Below are 20,315 nucleotides of genomic sequence, written 5' to 3'. Positions count from 1 at the left end.
ATTATTCACCATGATCAAGTGGTATTTATCCCTGCGCTACAAGGGTGGTTCAATATCCACAAATCAATCAATGTGATATACCACATTAATAAAGGGTAAGAACCATATGATCCTCTCAATAGATACATAAAAACATTTGATAAAATACAGCATCCTTTCTTGATAAAACCCTCAAGAAAGTAGGGATAGAAGGAACATATCTCAACATGAAAGACCCACAACTACTATCATTCTCAATGGGGAAAAACTGAGAATTTTTCCCCTAAGGTCAAGAACACGGCAGAATGTCCACTCTCACCACTGTTGTTCAATATAGTACTGGAAGTCCTAGCCTCAGCAATCAGGCAGCAAAAAGAAATAAAAGGCACCAAATCAGCCAGGAAGAAGTAAAACTTGCACTCTTCACAGATGACAGGATATTCTCTGTAGAAAACCTGAAAGACTCCACTAAAAACTTGCTAGAACTCATACATGAATTCAGCAAAGTCACAGGATATAAAATCAATTTACAGAAATCTGTTGCATTTCTATGCACCAATAATGAAGCAGTACAAAGAATAATTAAGGAATTGGTCCCATTTACAATTGCACCAAACACTATAAGATACCTAGGAATAAATCTAACCAGATAGGTAAAAGAGTAATTAAGGAATTGGTCCCATTTACAATTGCACCAAACACTGTAAGATACCTAGGGATAAATCTAACCAAATAGGTAAAAGATCTGTATGCTGAAAACTATAGAATACTTATGAAAGAAATTGAAGAAGACACAAAGAAATGCAAAAACATTCCATGCTCATGGATTGGAAGAACAAATATTGTTAAAATGTCTATACTACCCAAAGCAATCTACACATTCAGTGCAATCCCCATCAAAATAACACTAGCATTTTTCACAGAACTAGAACAAGCAATCCTAAAATTTGTATGGAACCAGAAAAGACAGAGTAGCCAAAGTAATGCTGAAAAAGAAAAGCACGGTGAGAGACATCACAATCCCAGACTTAAAATTGTATTACAAAGCTGCAGTCATCAAGACACAAGTGGCACAAAAACAGACACGTAGACCAGGAAACAGAATAGAGAACCCAGAAATGGACCCACGACTATATGGTTAACTATCTTTGACAAAGCAGGAAAGAATATCCAATGGAAAAAAAGACAGTCTCTTCAACAGATGGTGCTGGGAGCAGTCACATGCAGAAGAATGAAACTGGACCACTTTCTTACACCATACGTAAAAATAAACTCCAAATGGATGAAAGACCTAAATGTGAGATGTGAAACTATCAAAATCCTAGAGGAGAACACAGGCAGCAACCTCTTTGACCTTGGCTTCAGCAGCTTCTTACTAGACAAGTCTTCAGAGGCAAGGTAAACAAAAGCATAAATAAACTATTGGGACCTCATCAAGATAAAAAGTTTCTGCACAGTGAAGGAAACAACAAAACTAAAAGGCAACCTATGTAATGGGAGAAGATATTTGCAACTGACATATTGGATAAAGGGGTAGTACCCAGAATCTATAAAGAACTCATGAAAATCAACACCCAAAGAACAAATAATCCAATCAAGAAATGGGCAGAAGACATGAACAAACATTTCTCCAAAGAAGACCTACAAATGGCCATCAGACACATGAATAACTGCTCAACATCACTTGGCATCAGGGAAATACATATCAAAACCACAAATACCACCTCACACCAGTCAGAATGGCTAAAATTAACAACTTGGGAAACAACAGATGTTGCCAAGGATGTAGAGAAAGGGAAACCCTCTTAAATTGTTGTTGGGAATGCAAGCTGGGGCAGCCACTCTGGAAAACAGTGTGGAGGTTCCTCAAAAGGTTGAAAATCAGGAATTGCACTACTAGGTATTTATTCAAAAGATTACAAAAATGCCAATTCAAAAGGTCACATACACCTCAATGTTTATAGCAGCATTATCAACAATAGCCAAATTATGGAAAGAGCTCGTGTCCATCCACTAATGAATGGATAAAAAAGATGTGGTATGTATATATATGTATGTATATGTATATATATACACATGTATGTGTATGTATATATATAATGGACCATATATATACATATACATATGTAAATGTATATACATATGTATATGTATATATGTGTGTGTATATATATGTATGTATAATGGACCATCATGCACATATAATGGAATATACTCAGTCATCATAAAGAATGGACTCTAGCCATTTGCAACAATGTGGGTGGAATTGAAGTATGTTATGCTAAGCAAAATAAGTCACTCAGAGAAAGACAAATATCATATGATTTCACTCATATGTGGAATTTAAGACCAAACGGATGGCCACAGGGGAAAGGAAAGATAAAATAAAACTGAGAGGGAGACAAATCATAAAAGACTCTTAACTATAGAGAACAACCTGAGGGTTGATGGAAGGGAGGTAGGTAGGGGGATGGGCTAAATGGGTGATGGGCATGAAGGAGGGCACTCGTTGTGATGAGCACTGGGTTTTATATGTAAGTGATGAATCACTAAATCTACTCCTAAAACCAATACTACACTATATTTTAACTAACTTGAATTTAAATTTGAAAAAGTAACAAAAATATTTTTTCCTTTAAAAACAACATCAACAAACCCTGTGATGGCTCTGCATTATACTTAGAGCAAAATCAGTGGCCTGCAAGGCCCTCTGAACCATCACCTTCCCTTATTTGCCTTCACTCCTCTCCTACTACTTTCTCCATCATTCACTGTACTGTAGCAGTCACATTGGTCTCCTTGCTGTTTCTCAAAAAAGGCAGGCTCCAGTCTTAAAGCTTAAGGCCCATAGTAGAATTTTCTCTTTAGATCAATCTTTACATAAATACGTTTCTAGTTAGCTCCCTTTTATCTTTTAATTATTTGCTCAGATGTCAATGAGCCTACCTTGCATACCCAATTTAAAATTGCAAACTGCCTCCTGGCCGGGTCCATGTCAGCTTCCACCCTGCTATTCCCAATCCCTTTACCCTGCTATACTTTCTCTTTTCTGCCTAATACTTTTAATCTTGTAACATATTATGTAATGCAATGTCCTATTATGATTATTGTTTACTGTCCATTACCCAGTGTTAGAATATACACTCAAGGAGACAGGTTTAGTCTGTGTTGTTCACTGTTGTTCCTAAATAACTAGAAATGTCTCTGGAACATAGCAGGCAATCAATAAACATTTGTTGAAATAATGAATAAACTGCCCACTGAGGTAGGGTTTCCATAGTATATAAACTTTGGAAAAGGACTGATGTGAGTTTGTAATGAACCACAACATCTACGAATCATTACCTTTGTGACTGATCAAATTAATGTTTAAGAGCCTCAGTTTTCTCTGAAATGATGAGCAGACTCTCAAGGTCTCAGGAAACAACCCTTATTTTTGACAGTTTCATGGTAAATTGGAATCCCAACAACTGGCCTTTGGAATGCAGCCAATAACTGGGAATGTACAAAAAGAGGGACAAGGTATAGTTTCTGACCACATGGATTTCAACTGCATTTTCTACATCTATTTATAGCTTTTCTTAAAATGGAGAACTGCTGTTTGCAATGAGCCTGCCTCCTTCCTCCTCCACCTGTAGCCCGTTATTCTTTCTTCAGTCCAACCATGTGACATACTTTGGTAATTGCTATTAGTCACTGTAGCCGGAGGAAATAGAGGGGTGAGTAAGTTGACTTTTAGCTAGTTTGTTGTACTGCTGCCATTCCTCGATTGGTACTATAGGGGAGAGAGGAAGTGTAGTAGTTTACTAAGCCTGCCATAACAAAGTACCACAGACTAGTTGCCTTGAAAACAGAACTTTACTTTCTCACAGCTCTAGGAAACAGAAGTGTGAGATCAAGGTTTTGGCAGGGTGGTGTTTTTGTGCTGTTTTGTTTTTCTCTGAGGCCTGTCTCCTTGGCTTTCTTCTCCCTATGTCTTCAGATGGTCCTCTGTGTATGTTCATGTTTGTCTCTGAGTTTATCCTTATAAGCACACCAGTCATATTGGATCAGAGCCCACTCTAATGATCTCATTTAATTTTAATTACCTCTGTAAATGCCGTATCTCCAAGTACAGTCACAATCTGAGGTACTGTGGGTTAAGAATCTATCAAATGGATTTTGGGAAGACACGTTGGGTCTGTAATTGGGAGTCAAATGAATGAAGAGAGCAAGGTATCCACTATTTATATTTGTCAGAGATGTTTCCTAAATACTCTTTTGCTCTGAGAAGTAGAACCATTTTTTGATAAAGGTAAAATTACTAGGATGATCTAGCCATTCAAAATGGAAGATAGCCACATGGAGTAGAAGTAGGTTATATGTGTGTGGTTTGGAGTAGGTGTTCACTAAATATTGAAATGAATTTAAGGTCTTTCAGAAACTCAAAAATGAATAAGTAACAGTTCTGTGAAATAATAGTAAAAAATTCTTATTGCTAACCTCTTCTGTCACAAATATAATTGTTTCTCTTCTGCATAATCCATTTCCCAATTTGAAGTTGATCTCATATCACCAAAAACAGTGAAATTAATATCTTCCTGAATACCTGATTGTGGTTTTCTTAACATTTTATTTATTTATTTGTTTCTTTATTTTTAGAGAGGGAGTGAGAGGGGAGGGGCAGGAGGAGAGAGAGAGAGAGAATCTTAAGTAAGCTTCATGCCCAGTGTGGAGCTAAACATGGGGCTCGATCCCACAACGGTGAGATCATGACCTGAGCCGAAATTGAGAGTCAGACACTTAACTGACTGAGCCCCCCCCGGCACCAAATACCTGGTTATGTTTGCAATTTAGTCTCTTCTCTTGTTTTTAGCAGTATTGCATATTGGTTAACTAATGATCAAATAATGAAACTATTATAGGCAGCCCCTCACAACTCCCTTCCAGACTGACATCAGACCTTTATCTGGAACAATACTTTCATCTTTTCAACTCATTTCTAAGGACTGTGAAGCGGGCCTTATGATTCTGTCTGGCTAATTCCAATCTGTTATTCTTTCTTATTTAGTATTTGAATTCCCTAATCTATAAGCAAAAGTGAGGTCCCAGGAATCTTCTATTACTTAACATATTTTTTTAAAAGCCTACATAAAATCAAATAATTGTCTTTATTCTTTTAAAAATATGAGATTTCCTATTTACCATCATATTTTTAATCTATTTTAGACTAAAATGTCTGTTTTAGACATTTTAGATAAGGTATCTACCTTGTATTTATAATGTATTTTTAATATTTAGTATAAATACTAGAAATAATTATTCTGAGTCTCCTATTTCATCATTTGGGGCTGGGACCTCTGCAGGATTTTTATACGATGATTTTAAATCACATAGTTTATTCTGAAGCTAAGGGCTCTAATTATTCAGTCCCAGTAATTCTCTATATTTCATTTGTCTGTTGTGTGTTAGGATTGATATTCCTGAGTTGGAATACTCAATGTGTTTTTTCAGGAGTCAGCAAACTGTGGCCTGGGGCCAAATACTTGCCAGCTGGCTGATTTTGTCAATAAAGTTAAATTGCACACCCATATCTATTCCTTAACATACATAGAGTTGAGTAGTTGAGAAAGATACTGCATGCCTGTGAAGCCTAAAATATTTACTGTCTCTTTAGATAAGAAGTTTGCCAATCCCCATGTTAACTATATTTTGTTTTTTAAAGCTACAATAAATATGACCATCTCTCTTTTTTTTTAATTCCAGTATAGTAAACATAAGGTGCTATATTAGTTTCAGGTGTACAATATAGTGATTCAACAATTCTATACATTACTCAGTGCTCCTTATCATGAAGAGCACTATTAATCCCCTTCACCTATTTTACCCATCACTCCAACAACCTCCCCTCTGGTAACCATCAGTTCTCTATAGTTAAGAGTCTGTTTCTTGGTTTGTCTCTTTTTTCCATTGTTCATATTTTTGAGTGAAGTCATATGGTATTTGTCTTTCTCTGTCTGATTTATTTCCTTTAGCATTGTACTCTTTACATCCATCTGTGTTGATGCAAATGGCAAGATTTCATTCTTTTTTATGGCCAAGTAATATTTCATTGCATGTGTATGTTTGTATATGTGTGTATATATACACTACATCTTCATCCATTCATCTAGCAGTGAACACTTGGGCTGCTTCCATAATTTGGCTATTGTAAATAATGCTGCTATAAACGTAGGGGTGCATATACTTTTCAAATTAATGTTTTTGTATTCTTTAGGTAACCCCCAGTAGTGGGATTGTTGAACCCTAGTGTAATTCTATTTTTAATTTTTTGAGGAACCTTCTATATTGTCTTCCACAGTGGCTGCACCAGTTTGCATTTCCACCCGCAATGGATGAGGGTACTTTTTCTCCACATCCTTACCAAACACTTTTCCTTCTTGCATTTTTTATTTTAGCCATTCTGACAGGTGTGAGGTGATATCTCATTGTAGTTTTGATCTGCATGTCTTTGATGATGACTGATGTTGAGTACTTTTCATGTGTCTGTTGACCATCTGGATGTCTTCTTTGGAGAAATATCTGTTCATGTCTTCTGCCCAGACTATTTGTTTTTTAGGTGTTGAGTGTGTAAGTTCTTGATAAATTTTGGGTAATAACCTTTCATTGGATATGTCATTTTTAAATATCTTCTCTAATTTGGTTGGCTGTCTTTTAGTATTATTGGTTGTTTCCTTTGCTGTGCAGAAGCTTTTAACTTTGATGTAGTCCCAATAGTTTATTTTGCTTTATTTCCCCTTGCCTCAGGAGACATAACTAGAAAAGTTTTGCTGCAGCCCATGTCAGAGAAATTACTACCTATGTTCTCTTCTAGGATTTTATGGTTTCAGATCTCACATTTAGGTCCTTAATATGTTTTGAGTGTATTTTTGTATATGGTGTAAGGAAGTGGTCCAGTTTCATTCTTTTGCATGTAGCTGTCCAGTTTTCCTATCACCATTATTGAAGAGACTTTTTCTCATTGCATATTCTTGCCTCCTTTGTTGAAGATTAATTAACCATATAGGTGTGGATTCATTTGTGGGATTTCTATTCTGTTTCATTGACCTATGTGTCTGTTTTTGTGCCAATACCATACTGTTTTGATTACTACAGGTTTACAGTATATCTTGAAATCTGGGATTATGATACCTCGAGTTTTGTTCTTTTTCAAGATTGCTTTGGCTATTTGGGGTCTTCTGTGGTTCCATACTAATTTTAGGATTGTTTGTTGTAATCCTGTGGAAATACTACTGGTATTTTGGTACAGATTGCAGTAAATCTGTGGATTGCTTTGGGTGGTATGGACATTTTAACAAAATTTGTTCTTTCAACACATGAACATGAAATGTCTTTCCAGTTGTGTCATCTTCAATTTCTTTCATTGGCATTTTATAGTTTGCACAGTCCAGGTCTTTCACCTCCTTAGTTAAGTTTATTCCTAGGTATTTTATTATTTTTTGACCATCTCTATTTTTATCATATCTGCTTAGGCAATAAATCAGCATAGACTCTAACTGGAATTATTTCCATCCTTAATGCATTCTAACCCTCTTTGGTGCCTTTAAAAAATTTACTGTATTTATATTCCTGTTATAAATGAAATTAGTTTGTACAAATTTGCCTATCTATGGAGATTCTATGATCATTATGTCTTTGAAATGCATTTTGTCTTAATACCATGTAGCTGTGTTAATGTGGCTTTAACAATATGATATTTAATTTTACTATAATATAATCAGTTTTTATATTTTTACTCATATTTAATTAATATTTTTTAATTCTTTCAGTGTCAATTTTGTTTGGTGATGGGTGATAAGAGGTAAACTGACTTTACCAAGGTAAGTGACCCCACATTTCTTAAGGTGATGCATTTTTTAAAAGTAGATATTCTGGCACCCTAGTCCTCAAAGCTAGAAACCACACCTATGACTTATGGGGATTATAATATTCTATTCTCTACCTGCAGAGAAATATTTTTTATTTATCCCTCACTAAATAATATGAGAGGTGAAACAGTTCAATCTGCAAAGTGGCAAAAAAATTGAATTAAGTGATTTAGAGAACAGTGTGCTGTCATGAATCATATTTTAGAGAAAAACGAGGGTCCATATGAATAAAGATAAAAAGGAAAAATAGTAAAACTAACTTGACAGGAACGATGGATTGTTAACTTCTATAAACAATGTAATTTGCTTAGATTTTATGTTTTTTAAATTTCTCAGCACCCCATGAAAAATATGGAATGTCTCTGATATTTTCTTCTCATATAATGCTTAGAAATATAGAAATGAATCATTCATCCTTCTTCCAGAATTTGAATGGTATTAAGTATTTAGTTTCTTTGATGTATCAAAGTAATAGAATCCTATCAGGAAATGTTAGGTTTCCTAATATTGTAGCATGCACATTTAATAATCAAGTTTACTAGAACTTATTAGTTTTATCTGGGAGCTAATTTCAAACTAAGTATTTTTTGAGGGCAGATTTAATAATTTTAATGGCAGATTGTATTTTCTGTTGCTATTCACATAGCATTCAAGTTGAAAAACACATCACTGTGAAGTACAGATTTTAACATAAACCAAGGGAAATCTCGTTTCTTTCCTAATAAATAATTTAGATGTTCTGTGGATCTATGTTCCTTATGAGTCTGTTTAACTTAGCTGAGAAGCAATACAGAAGGAAGAATTTATTCTTGACTTAAATGTATAATAAATCAGATGGATTATTCAAGAGGAATTGTTGGTGTTTTCATCTTTATGATTACTTCATTGAATAATGCAAAATATCTTGGGAGAGCCATTGAAAATACAATTACATATAATTTTTAATTATGATTTAGAAATTGGGATTTATATTAATGTCTATGTGATATTTTTCCTTTACACATACATCTTAACAATACATTTTTAACCATCTCCTTTGAGAATATAAGAGGAAATATTATTATGGGAGTTGAAATAGGCTTATTCTATACCACTTTACCAGCCTATTAACACTGTATAATAAAGTTGATTTGTTCCCATAGCATTTCTCTTTTAAGTACACATTTTGCAAAGGAGACAATGCTATTTGATATCACCACAAGCAAATATGATAATGTTGATCAATTACAACCTACATTCTAAGTATCAGTTGTGAATATGCGAAAATAAAAAAGTTATGAGTTTTTTAAAATGACCCATGAAAACCTAGAAAAATTAGAATAGATAAAAGTGGAAAAGAAATTAAATCAATGAATAGAAAATACAGAAGTTGCAAAGTAAGAGACCAAGTCATTGTGTATAAACAAGTGTATTTTTATGTAAACATGCAATGTATAAAGTGGAACGGGCATCTGATGATATGTTTGGTTATTTAATGTATTTTAAAATTAATTTGATTTTTAAAATTAATTATATGGGACTTGTTGAGACATTTTTCTTGAAAATATTTGACACATGTGTTTTTTACTTAATTAAGCAGTATCTGATTGGCAGTCATATTAGAGAGAACCACAATGTAGGAGATTGCAAAAAAATTCTGTAAAGACCTTTTGAAATTTAGCCTGGAACAAAATAGACATTAACTAGCCATGTTGGTGAAGTTGAACAGCCATTTAATGGGCCCAAAGAAGCAGCCTTGGGTTTTGATTCTTTCACCTCTCACCTTTCAAAAAGACAACTATTTTTAGTACCAGAATATCTGTATTTCATTTAACTCCAAATTAAGGAATTCATAAGGAGTAAATAAGTCTGTATGTTAAATCAAGAGAAAAATAATGGCTTATTTGTGGTACTGAACTGGAAACATGAGAAACTGACTAACATATGATTGAACACTTCACATGGAAGAGAGAGTACATTTAAATTTTAAAGGTAAGCAGCTATTTCCCAAGCAGTTATATCATGATGAATTCAAATGTCAAGAATTATTGTATCAAAGGCTTGCTTCTGGGTCTAAAATTGCTCCCTCTTGCAATTGAAGAATTTCTATCTGGTTTGGATATCCTTTCTGATATATAAATCCTGATGAACAAGGAAACAATTTCTCTAAAGTAATTTGTTAAAATTTCTCAGCCACACAGTTCTGACTAAAATTTGTTTTCTTGATAGTGTCATGTAGCAATAAAATGTCCAAAAGGATATATGAATTCACTAAAATAATCAGCACTAATCCTGGTTTACACTTGTCATTAAAAATTATGACTGAAGACATAATTTTACTGTTGGTACCATTTTAAATGAGTATAAGTTTATTTGTAAATGACATTTTGTATCTATATAATCTCTTGTGGCTGTAAGGCCTACAAGAACATAGACTGGTTTGTTTTTGAATCCTGAGAAAACAGAACATATTTGAAGTGAAACATACTTAATGAATATTTGTTTTAACAAATCAGCTGTAGTTTTTGAGGGTAAGACTCTGGGTAAATAGAGAGGCTTGTTATTATTGTAATTATTTGATTATAGCATATATAAAACACCATCCCCAGTTTTGGTAAGGAAAAGTATCACATATGTTTAAGAGCAAGAACTCTGGATCCAGAATTTTTGGATGATAATCTGGCTCATCCAACATATATGATCTTATGCTTCTCTATGTCACATTTTCATCATTTCAAAGTAATGAATGAGCTTGTAATGTGCTTAGGGATGTCCCTTTCATACAGCAAACATTACATAGTTATTAACAATTATTATTATTGTTTTCATTGTTGCTGTCGTTTGAAATCAGACATGTCTTCTATGCTTAAGGGGTTGTTATTCTACTAGGAGAGACAGGTGTAAACAAAACTAATTATAATAAAAAGTATGCTATATTTCAGAAACTTCGAGAATTTGGACTTGTCTCTTTAGCCTAGGACTGGATGATTTCACATTAGTATGAAATTTCTCATGTATATTTCAGCATCAGAAACCAGCAAGGACAGTGTTCTTTCTGGGAAGATGAACAGTGGGAAATAGTTAAACTAAAGAGGCTTGACAAATCAACAAAACAGCATTAGCCTTAAATGACTTTTAAAAGTAGTTAATTACTAAATATCCTGTTTTTAAAAACCCTTTTATGTCATTTTTTGCTAGCATTTACTCTTTTTAAAAATTTTTTTATTATTATGTTAATCACCATACATTACATCATTATTTTTCGATGTAGTGTTCCATGATTCATTGTTTGTGCACAAAACCCAGTGCCCCATGCAGAATGTGCCCTCCTTAATGCCCATCACCAGGCTAACCCATTCCCCCCCCCCTCCCCTCTAGAACTCTCAGTTTGTTTTTCAGAGTCCATTGTCTCTCATGGTTCGTCTCCCCCTCCGATTTACTCCCCTTCATTCTTCCCCTCCTGCTATCTTCTTCTTCTTTTTTTCTTAACATATATTGCATTATTTGTTTCAGAGGTACAGATCTGTGATTCAGCAGTCTCGCACAATTCACAGCATTCACCATAGCACATACCCTCCCCAATGTCTATCACCCAGCCACCTCATCCCTCCCACACCACCACCACTCCAGCAACCCTCAGTTGGTTTCCTGAGGTTAAAAATTCCTCATATCAGCGAGGTCATATGATACATGTCTTTCTCAGATTGACTTATTTCACTCAGCATAACACCCTCCAGTTCCATCCATGTCATTGCAAATGGCAAGATCTCATTCCTTTTTATGGCTGCGTAATATTCCATTGTGTATATATACCACATCTTCTTTATCCATTCATTTGTCGATGGACATCTTGGCTCTTCCCACAGTTTGGCTATTGTGGACGTTGCTGCTAGCATTTACTCTTTAATGGTTTTTAATGCCATTCAGTGTCAAGATCCAACCCCCCTTTCCAAACTCAGCTTCCAACATTCAACACGTACCAGTCCAATTTCATTTTATGCGGCAGCCAATTTTTTCTCTCTTTTCCTGAATACTGTAAATTTGTACATTTTTCCTCTATCTTGAAGGCTGTTATTCCCACTCCTGCATAGGACAAAACTCTAAAGCTGTCTCTTACGTTTTGTGTCATTTCAAGTTTGGCAGATAGAAACCAAATACAGATGCACACACCCCACAACACAATGTGGTAGATTACATTAAAAACTTATTTCATCCATTTCAAGGATAGAGAATATTTTTAGAAGCAAGTTTGGCCACCCAGAACTGGAACAGATGCAGCCTATTGCAGTGTGCATTCCCTAGGCCTCCAAATCCCTAAGGGGTGAGGGCTGGTATGCATCTGCCAGTGATACTGGCTAATTTGAGAAACTTAATTTCTTACTGGGCCATGATTCTTACATAATTGTTGTTTTCATTACTATCCATAAAGAATTATACATATAATTTATATGCTTCCATTTGAGAGAAACATTGATTCCCACATTCTGAACTAATCTCAGTAAAAGTGAAGGGGTTTCATCAACTGGGAGGAGGCAGGCATATGGTTCTGAGTATTACTTGCATTGAGATTTCCAGCATTGCATAAAAATCAAATGTCGCTACACACAATTAGACCTTTCATCTTCCAGCTCCCATACCATTTTCTTTCTTTTGAGCCAGACTCTATGCTGGGGGCTGCAGACCAGTAGATCCAATGCAGCCTTGTCTTCATTTATGTCATGTTATAGTAGGCAACACAGATCCATAGCCAGTTCATTCAAATGATAATCTGTGTCACCATAGAGGCAAGTACGGAGTGCTGTGAAAGCATGTAAATGGGACATCTCATTCATTGTATGGGAATAAGAGGTGCCTTGGAGAAGGTGACACTTGAGATGTCTGCACGAGTTAACTAGGTGAAGAGATTGGAGAGAACATTTCAATCAGATGGAGCTCCATGTTAAAGTTTCCTTTATTAGAATATAATACATCCAGGGAGCTGCATGTAATTTGCCATTCTCATCTCTAAGAGGACTCAATGGTGGAGTGCATTTTTATGCTTTAGGGTCCAACTCATAGTACCTCCTAGTTCAGGAAATGTTTTCTGATTATTTACTGTGCTCATATCCATGTGTTGGATGTTACATCTAAAAAAAATGAATAGCTTGGTTCACTGAAAATATTTTACTTAAATATGTATGTATTTTGTGTGGGTAGGTAGGTAGATAGACAGACATTTAGACATCTTCTAAAGCTTCAGATCATTAAGGGCAATTTAGCCATGCAGTCATTTTTTGTGTGTTTTCACAATCTGTACATTTGAAAACTTTCATTTGAGGAATGCCACTTTTATTGGTGACATTTGAGTGATTTTCTTATTGACTTATAGCATATTGATTTATGTGAAATGCTTTTTTAGGCACTCGATAAGTGCTTGTTGGCTGATTGACTTTCACAAACATTTAAGATAAGAATGATGTATATAGTGAAATCATTTTGCCAACAGGAAACTAACTGGGTGCCAAGATTTGTATACAGTGTAAATCATAAAGACATGGAAGTCTCATGACTGCCTGGAGAAAGCACACAGATGCACTTTTCCAAGTAACAGATTCACTTTTCTGCAGCTTATGGCTAAGAAAAAAGCTTCAGGCAGGACCAAACAAACTATTCTTGAGACTGACAGTGAGTAAATCTATATTGTGTTTTCTAGATTTTTATTATATTGTAGAGTGTGCCATGAAGCACTGTCCACATATCATAGACATGATAGATGAGAGTACACACTTTAGAATTAGACTGTCCTGGCTGGAGTTGAAACCCAGCCTTCATAGCAACCATCTGTATGGCTTTAAATATGTCTTTTAATTTCTTTTTTTTTATGTTATGTTAATCACCATACATCATTAGTTTTTGATGTAGCGTTCCATGATTCATTGTTTGCGTGTAACACCCAGTGCTCCTATTCAGTACATGCCCTCTTTAATACCCATCACCAGGCTAACCCATCCTCCCACCCCCTTTCCTCTAGAACCCTCAGTTTGTTTCTCAGAGTCTGTAGTCTCTCATGGTTCATCTCCCCCTCTGATGTCCCCCCCTTCATTTTTCCCTTCCTGCTATCTTCTTCCCCTCCTCCTCCTCCTCCTCCTCCTCCTCCTCCTCCTCCTCCTCCTCCTCCTCCTCCTCCTCCTCCTCCTCCTTCTTCTTCTTCTTCTTCTTCTTCTTCTTCTTCTTCTTCTTCTTCTTTTAACATATCATGTATTATTTGTTTTAGAGGTACAGGTCTGTGATTTAACAGTCTTTTAATTTCTATAGAGATTGGTTATATCATAGGCTGGATAATGCCCTCCATCCCTAATAATATGTCCATATTCCAATCCCTAAAACCTGTGAATATGTTTCCTGAAATGTTAAAAAGGAATTTGCAGATGTGATTAAGTTAAGGGTTGGTCAGCATGAGCCCAAGGAATGCAGGCAGCCTCTAGAAGCTAGAAAAGGCAAGGAAACTAATATAGCTCAGTTATCTAAAATTAGGCATAATAAAAACCTCCTTAATAGGATTATTGTGAGGATTAACTGTGATAGTAAGTGTAAAAGAGCAGTCAGCAGTATAGACTATCAGGATTCAAAGAATATAAAGCCCAAGCATGTCTCAACTTGAAACTTTTCCTTATCACATAAATAAGCTTTTCAGTCTACACTTTTAACAAAACATTTGTCTTTTGAATTTATTTATTTCATAATGTAGACAGTACTTTGACCTTTCATGGGAAAGATGTTAGAATTACCAAGATTATATATAGTCAGAAAAGAAAAGAAAGAAGGTAGCATGTATTGAAAGCCCAATCAAATCAACAAAATATGCTATTCAATTTTTCATATGTTATTTTAACAACCTTAAAAAAGGTGGCATTTTTCTCATTGTCAAACATACATGTTGAGATTTACCTTAAAACCTAAATATAAAATAATAGGAGTATTAAAGTGATAGTAAACCAACTCCTAATAACTGAAAACTGTAAGCTAGCATTAATATTTGACTGGACCTGAGGGTTCATATGGTGAAATCAGGGAACAAGTCTTATCCTCATTCTACATGTTTGCTTTGCTCTCCTTTGTACCATCTTCCTTTACAGTTTGGCTCTTATCATATGCACATGAGGCTGATATGCTACCAGCCTGGTAACAGCAGTGATAAGAAAACATCTCTTTTCTAATCATTCTGGCCAAAATTTTGAGCTGATGGCTTATGGACAAATCCAAAGAGGAGGAGGTAAATTATTTGATTGATTGAACATGAGTCCATGCCCAAGCTGGAGCATCAAGGACGTATAAGGCAATGGTTGGAATGTATAAATGATTGGTGATATGATTATTTTTTCATTTTGGAAATGAAAGTTTTGGTAGTATGGAGGATGTATCAGAACAGAAAATTACATACTTTTAGGGAGATTTTGCAATAGTAGGTAATAGAGGTGAGGGTTGTCTTCTAGACTCATTAAACAGAAATAAGTCATCAGGGATCCTGAAGAAAAATTCAACCTTTTTCTCTATTTTGTATTTGAAATAGGATAAAAGAGGAGAATTTACTTATTCAAGATTACCTACCCCATTTGGACACGTAATTTTTGTTTCTGCCTTGTATATTTGTCTTTTCTCTTTGGTTTGTTATAAAGAAAACTAATACCTACTTCCTCAGCTTCTCCAGGGGACAGCAAGTTTTTGTTCTAAAATAACTAGGACTTATTAAACCAGATTTAGTTTCTCAAGGTCTACTTCACTATGAGTATCTCTTTTTCTATGGATAAAATCCCTTTCTCCCAGCCAAAGGCTCAGAATAATCTTTGGCTTGAGTGTTTTCCTCACTCAGAGTCCTTGAAACGATCTTGAGATTTGGTTTTTCTAAGATCTTTCTAACATTGCTCTTGAGATTTTAGCTGAGTTCAAGGTCTAAATAGTAATTTGCATTCATCCATTTAACAAATTTTGCTTAATATTTACTATGTGCTAGAGGCTGTGCAAGGTCCTAGAGACAATATGATGAATAAGATAGTTCAAGAACTCAAAGATTCTGAAGTTTAGTGAGGTATACAGACAAGTAAACAGCACATAAAATAAGCCCTGGTAAGTGCCCTGATGGTGGCAGGCACAGGGTACAGTGGGAGACAGAGGAAGGACAACTACCTAGTACTGTTGGAGGGGAGAGCGTAGAGCTGGTCAGGAAAGGCACTGTGCTAGTTAACATTTAAATTAAGTACAACCCTAAAGAACACCGAGGTATTGAAGGGGGAGGATGTGTAAACAGAGGCAAAGAGTAAGCAACATTCACAAAGGTGCCTGATAAAAGGGAAACTAAAACAAGTTTGACATGTCTGGAGCATAGAAAGGCATTTTGAAGCTTTGGGATAGATAGAATTGAGAATGGAGGGAGACAAGACAGGAGAGATGAGGAGGCACCAGGAAGGAAGGATCTGGCAAACCATAGAAAGAACTTTGGACTATCTGGGACATGAAAGGGTTTGCAGTGAAAGGAAAAAACATAATCAAACTTCTGATTTTAGAACTAGCTCTCAAACTATAAAATAGACACTGAACTGGAGAAGGGTAAACCTAATGTGGGAAGATTAAATAGTAGGCTGTTTACCCTAATTAAATATGGTTGTGGATAAAGACTTGTTAAGGTATTGATATTATTAATATTAATATATTTGCTTTCAAAATGTGTAAGCAAAACTTGAAAATAAGGTGATATTTAAAGTATACATTTTGCATACTCTATCAGTTTGAATTTAACAAATTTAAATAATATGGATAAAGATATTATAAAACTACTGTAACATTGTATGTCAACTATACTCAAATTAAAAAAAAAGAAAGAAAATAAAGCAGAAAGACAAAGAGAATAAAGAATATGTATGAAATGTTTACATACATACTATGCATCAGAATATATGCTAGGTTGTGTTGATACTTTAGATTTTTAAAGTTCCTGCTTTTAGGTCATCCTATTGAGGGGGAAACATTATGATGTGTAACTTTATGACCACTTTATAAGCACTATGGAAATACTGGTAGAATGATTAACTTATTTTGCATAGAAGAAATCAGAAAGGCTCCAAAGAAAGAACAATTGAGCTTGGTCTTTAAATACTTAGTCTAGAAGATCAAGAACAAAAACAACATTAGCGCTAAAACATGAATAAGACATAAATTAAAACATGAAGTCATGAAGATTTTTTTATACCTAATTAATAGCAAATTAAGTAGTGCAATTGGTGAAAGAATAAGAGTATGGTACAAAAGAGATTCCAAACAACAAACTAAGGAGTTAATGATATTTCCCCCTAAACAATAGGAAGACATCATTGTCAGCATAGTAGTGACATGATCCGATCAATTTACTTGAAAGGAAACGGTGTTGGGAGTGAAGAAAATGTCTGATGTATAAAAAAAAGTGGCCAAACAGAATCAAAGGGCCATTGTCACTGTTCCTAACTTTTCAAATTGGAAATTGTTAGAAGGTGGAGGAGGGTTAGTAAAATATCCTCCAGATTGAGAAGGCACTTTAAGACTGAAAAATGAAGCAAACCACTCCATACCACTTATAAAGTGTTTTATTCAGGATAACTTATGGCGGGGATAAGGAGGAGGGAAGATCCAGGGGATACTTGGCCATTCTCTGCCCCATTCTCTGCAGCTACTCTCCACCCAGTCCAGACCTTAATCCCCAGCTTTCATGGAGCAAAGAGACATTGTGTTGAGGTCACAGGGTACATATCTACAGTGGACCCTTCTGTCTGTCAGTCATCTCTACTAGTTATCTAAAGTGAAGCTTGCTGTGTGCCATTTTGGGGAAGATCAGAACAAGCCTTCCCACATTCCAGTCAGGGCACACGTTACCTCCATGGGGCCTAGAAAGCTTTTACGAATGTGTAGGTGTGCATGTATCAGTGTTGGGGTGGAGGCAAGGAAGATGGAGAGAGAAATAGGACCAGAGGCCATCACTGAAGTATTCTCAATAGTGTGATTTAAAGATATTTTAGATTGAGTTTGTATCAATTTTTAATATGGTCTCCTCTAAGAGTTTTCTCTTTTAGTCATAACAATTTGACTATTTCTGAGACTCTTAGTCTTGTGAGAATGTGCTGCCTGGACCCAGTGTCCCTAAGTGGGCCATATATCTGTGATTTTCCATCCCATGCCCTCCATCTCTGTAAGTATCAGGAGAGGCCTTGGAGGAGTCTTTGCCCCTCTGAGAAACTGTATGACACACTCGCTCTTCCTGAGGGAATGAAACTCTGTAGATAAATGTCTGATGTACTTTCAACTTCTTTAGAGTTCTCACTCCTCTAAATGTGCAATGGCAAAGAAATCTCTCAAGCAGAAAGGTGAGTCACCTCACAAAGCCAGTGACTGCAAGGATAATTATTCTTCTTTGCCCTGCAGGTCATTTATTATGGATGAGAGATACATCAAACTCACCTATAACCAAATGCTATGCTATTAATGCAGAGGGCTTTGAAGTTGGTATTTTTGTGGCTGCTGGCAGTTCCTATGACCAATATGAAATTTTGTGACTCTGAGCAATTTTAATTCCCTGTGCAAATATTTAAGTAATTCTGGTAACCTAGAATGAGCTCCCAGAACATTAGATCTTAGAACCATAATGATAATTCAAAATCATTTTTAACTCACAGAAAATAATAACCATGACATTTAATATCTGCCAACCACTATCCCCGCCATGTAAATATTATAATTCCAGTTTTAAAGGTAGATTAACTAGAGCCCAAAATGGTCCAATATCTTGCCCAAAGTCATAAAGCCAATTTATCTTGATCTCAAACCCAGGAACATCTTCAAGCAACTCAGGCTTTTTCTACTAGAGCTACAGCTAGCCTCCTATAAAATTACTTTAGATGGGACATATGAGGGACTTTCGGCAGTTACAGAAGCTGTACAGATTCTGAAACTGGTCAGTGGAATGTCTACTGGAATGCTTGATTAAAATGCCAATGCAGGCATAGGAAAACAGCAGACTTGTCTCTTTCAAATTCAAGCTCACTCTTTCTTTTGTATGCTGCATCTTCCACACTGGGTGCTTAATAAATATTAATTATGATAATGCCTCACAGAGTTAAAATTAATGTATTTCTTGCAAGTGGTTGGACTGCTTGAGAAGAGACTATCAATTCAATATGAGATTTTACTTTATTGTAATTTAAACTGAGCAAAAAAGAAGAAACAGTAAATACTTTCCAACTGTTTTAATTATGACAGAGAACAGTGTTCCTGTAGATTGGTTGGTCCAATCAATGTGGCCAACATTTACTGAATACTTTCTATATGACAAATGCTCAACTAAGCATTTTGCCACTGCTAACATTTAATATTTAAAACAACACTTTAGGTAGGTATTATTATAACCTTTCTTTTCCAAATAAGGAAACTGAGGTATCGAGGTGTTCTATAAATGGCCAAACTGGTATAAGCCCTCAGGCATTCTGACTCCAGAGTCTAGCATCTAGACCACTATGCAATAGTTTCTTGAATTTAAATTTGAAATTGGGACAATCACTAATTGATTTATTCATTCTTTCTTTTAAATAACATAAATTGAGCATTTCATGTGCCTAAAGCTCTATGCAAAGGGCCTGGTGGGATATAGAACTGAATAAGCTCTTTACCTAAAGAAAGCATACAACCTTAAGTATTGTGAGGCTGAGCAAAATGATTGTTGTAATTACATCAAAAGAATCATGGGAACATGAGAGAAGGTGGGGGTTTGTTCTGACTGAAGAACATAGGAAAACTTTCCATGGACAGATGATTTAAAGCCCCGGTAAGAGGAAATAGAATGGCAACTGAGGTAAGGGAACATCAAGGGAAAAATATGGGAAAATGAAAATCCATAATGTGTTTGAAAAGTACTGAATAAACTAGTAGGGAAACAATTCCCCCTCAATTCCCTGCTTTCTGGTATGTACTTTTAGGTTCTTAAACCGGATGCTCATTAAAACCAACGGGGAACTTCTTCAAAGCTGATACATCCTAGCTCCATATCTTAGAAAGTCCACTTAGGACTGTAGGGTTTGGACATGTGTTTTTGTTGTGCTCACTTAATTAAAAACTTCAGCTATTTCTAAATTGTAAAAGTATTTTGTTATGTTTCTTCTCTCTCCTCTGGTATGTCTTTGGGGGCTTCCCAGGTTTTTCTCCATTTCTACTTTCATGATTCTTTTGAGACTTACTAGGAATAATCTTTCAGAAATAAATAGTGGAAAGAAGAATGCCGGGCCAGGCACAAATATAGTCATCACAAGTAGTTGCGGTTCTTATACTCAGAACTTGAAAAAGATACATCCTAGATCTTAGCCTTTCATATCTTTGCTATGTATTTCTAAAAAACGTATTTATGTAAACCATGTTCTTTATTACACAATATAGAGGGCAAGGAAAACAGATGGTCTC

General features: G+C 35.4%; 1 long non-coding RNA gene across 1 annotated transcript in view; it reads left to right on the top strand.

Moving 5' to 3' along the window:
* Positions 1-20,315, top strand: part of LOC141370452 (uncharacterized) — a 1,695,799-nt gene that overhangs the window by 429,528 nt on the left and 1,245,956 nt on the right. Inside the window, exon 3 of the long non-coding RNA XR_012374485.1 lies at positions 7,788-7,838. This is a non-coding gene — a long non-coding RNA (uncharacterized lncRNA). The remainder of the gene's footprint in view (positions 1-7,787; positions 7,839-20,315) is intronic.

This window comes from Callorhinus ursinus, unplaced genomic scaffold (assembly GCF_003265705.2).
Source record: "Callorhinus ursinus isolate GAN/ISIS: 27379988/994484 unplaced genomic scaffold, GSC_fseal_2.0 scaffold35, whole genome shotgun sequence".
Lineage (NCBI taxonomy): Eukaryota > Metazoa > Chordata > Mammalia > Carnivora > Otariidae > Callorhinus > Callorhinus ursinus.
This window is presented reverse-complemented; position numbering and strand designations above follow the sequence as displayed.